This window comes from Mesocricetus auratus, unplaced genomic scaffold (genome assembly GCF_017639785.1).
Source record: "Mesocricetus auratus isolate SY011 unplaced genomic scaffold, BCM_Maur_2.0 Super-Scaffold_100007, whole genome shotgun sequence".
Lineage (NCBI taxonomy): Eukaryota > Metazoa > Chordata > Mammalia > Rodentia > Cricetidae > Mesocricetus > Mesocricetus auratus.
Window position 1 is genome coordinate 38,545,965 of NW_024429191.1, and position 2,865 is coordinate 38,548,829.

At 52.8% G+C, this 2,865-nt stretch overlaps 1 long non-coding RNA gene across 1 annotated transcript; it reads left to right on the top strand.

Annotated features, from left to right (window-relative positions):
• The first annotated feature begins 393 nt into the window (after nucleotides 1-393).
• On the top strand, nucleotides 394-2,326 carry LOC121141148. Its single transcript, XR_005878046.1, has 3 exons — nucleotides 394-466; nucleotides 1,311-1,634; nucleotides 2,124-2,326. It is a non-coding gene; the product is annotated as an uncharacterized LOC121141148 (long non-coding RNA).
• Nucleotides 2,327-2,865: the final 539 nt, after the last annotated feature.

A 2,865-nucleotide genomic window follows, 5' to 3' on the forward strand; every position in this document is an offset into this window, starting at 1 on the left:
CACTGTTCTGCCCAGTCCTCCATCCACTGCCTGCCAGGGATGGCTGGGCTCTGTTCCTGGAAGGTTGGAGCTGACCCCAACCTGTTGCCCCAGGGAGGTGCTGTCACCCAGCGACAGCAGGTGGAGCTTTAGGCTGATCTTCAGCCCTGGGCAGGGATGGTCTTGTCTCCATTTTCCAAACTCTGCCTCTGGAAGTAGGGTTAAGGGTTACAGGCCCTTCCTGGCAGCTCAGAGTTACGACCTGTGGTCTCAGCACAGCAAGGTATGGCCTGGAAAAGGGCAGTGGTCCTGTCCGCAGCTTTGCTGGCCTGCTCAGGGATGGGAGTGGGGGAGGGGTCCAACAAGTTACCAGGGAAACATGAGCAAACAAACACTTCCTCCCCTCACAGGCCTGCTGGCCTGCTGGGGGGCCTGTGGCAATGACCTCATCTGCCCACCCAACCCTACTCCCAAGGCCAGGCTGAAGGTGGGGGGTCCTGGGCTGTTTGTATTGGGCCCAGATCCATGGAAACGGCTAGGGCTAGGTAGGGGTGCAGGGCTGTTCCTGCTGCCGTCTGTCAGTAGGTGGCAGGAGTAAGAAAAAGAGAGGGGAGGAAAAATGAGAAGGCAGAGAAAAGAGGAGAGGAAGGGAAGCAGAAGGAGAAGAGGGCATTCCAGGGAGGAACAGAGAGAGGGGAGGCAGGGAGGGCAGAGGTCTGCACTGGGGTGTAGAGAGACATTGAGCTTGGCAGGGTGGGGGGCTCAGAGAGGACCCCTGGAAGCATGCCCTGGGGTATAAGAAGAGCCCTGTGGGAGCTGAGGGTAGTTGGGTTGGGGTAAAGCAAGGGTCTAGGCACAGGACCTTGGGGTATGTGACTGGCATAGGATGGCAACTCCCTCACGAGACTCTCCTCCAATTTTTTTTTTTTTTTTGGTTTTTCAAAACAGGGTTTCGTTGTGTAGCCTTAGCTGTCCTAGAACTCTCTCTGTAGACCAGTTTGTCCTCAAACTCAGAGATTCATCTGCCCCTGCCCCTGCCCCTGCCCCTGCCCCTGCCCCTGCCCCTGCCCCTGCCCCTGCCCCTGCCCCTGCCCCTGCCCCTGCCTCTGCCTCTGCCTCCTGAGCTGGGATTAAAGGCATGTGCCATCACTGCCTGACTCCTCCAACTTTATAGACCCAGATCCTCCTTGTGGGAGAAGACAGAGCAGCATGAATGCAGCACTCCATGGAGGACCCACCTTTCCAGGACCAAATCCTCCAAGCTGGGCCACAGTGGGGTCTTCTCTGCTCTCAGAACACACACAGATCTACCATTTTTCTGTCCATCTTAGAGAAGTTGGAGATCTAGGCGCTATGTCCCTGTTTGCTCCTGTTCCACTGGCATGAGGGTAACTGTCATGTTCCTCTTGTTCTTCTCTGGTCGTGGGATGGAGGACCTGATAAGGAAGTCCCTCTCCTCTGGGGCCTTCTGCTCTGGTAAAGGTAAGATCATACACTAGGAAGCCCGATTCTGTCATCTCCAGGACCAGATGCTGTTGTTCGAGGACCCTGTGTGTTTGTGGTTTTTAGTGTCACTAATGATCAGTTCATTCAGGATGCTGCACAGACTGAGCACGCCTCACCTGGAGACCTTGGGACTAAAGGGACTTTCAGAGGTTAGACATGTTTTGGACTAGAGGACATTTCATGGATAGGGTAAACATCCCTACCCGGAAAATCCCAAACCCGGAGATCTGAGGCGCTCCCACGGCCAAAACTTTTGAACATCATACAGTCTTTGGAAAGTTTCAGACCCTAAGATGGCTCAGCGCTTTCCACCAAGCCTGATGATCTGAGTTGAATCCCCAGAACCCACAAGGTGGACAGGGAGAACCAATTTTCCCAAATTGTCCTTTGGCATCTATGCGTGTGCCGTGGCACGTGTGCATGCCGTGTGCATGCCGAAGCACACACAGATAAAGTGAAAAACAACTCGGTCAACTTCTCTTGGCCACCTGCCAGCCTCAGTGGCCACCTGCCCCCTTTCTGACTGAGGGATGACGAGTCTGAAAGTCCCTTCTCTAATGAGCAGACAAAGAGCAGATGCTAAGAGGCCACCCTCGTGCCGAGCACTTCACCCTTCACCCACTTTCTGTCTGGAACAGATCTGGTGGCAGAGTCACGGCAGCTATCTTGAGGTCCTGAGGAGGGAAGCCATACACTGAAGCTGATGTAACAAACGCTACCCTTTATTTCTGTTGCATGTGTGACTAACAACAAATGAACACTGGCTGGGGGTGGGGGTGTGGCTCAGGGACATACCATGTGCTTACATGTACAGGACTATCTCCAGCCCCCAAATAAATGAACAGAGTCTTCCCCCCCCGAGACAGGGTTTCTCTGTGGCTTTGGAGGCTGTCCTGGAACTAGCTCTTGTAGACCAGGCTGGTCTCCATCTCACAGGGAGATCCGCCTGCATCTGCCTCCCGAGTGCTGGGATTAAAGGCGTGCGCCACCAATGCCGGGCTAAATAAACAGATTCTTAAAATTTAAAAAGATTATCTGTTTGAGTAGGCTTTGTTGAGAAAAACAAAAACCACCTTTCTCTATGATGGCTACTTGAAGCTCTGGGCATGAGGCACAGTATGCAGGTTGATGATGCTGGCCTGTAATTCCAGCTACAACAGAGGCAGGAAGATCAAGAGTTCGAGGCTGACATGGACAATTTAGTGAGACCTTGTCTCAAAATAATAAATAAGTAATTTTTAAAGACGAGGGTTGAGATGTAGCTCTGTTGTACAGTGCTTGTCTAGTCCGTGTGAGACTCTGGGTTCAATCCCCCATACCAAGATACCACCAAACCTAGATAATTCAAGGAATAGCCATTTACCCAGACAGCCACACCTA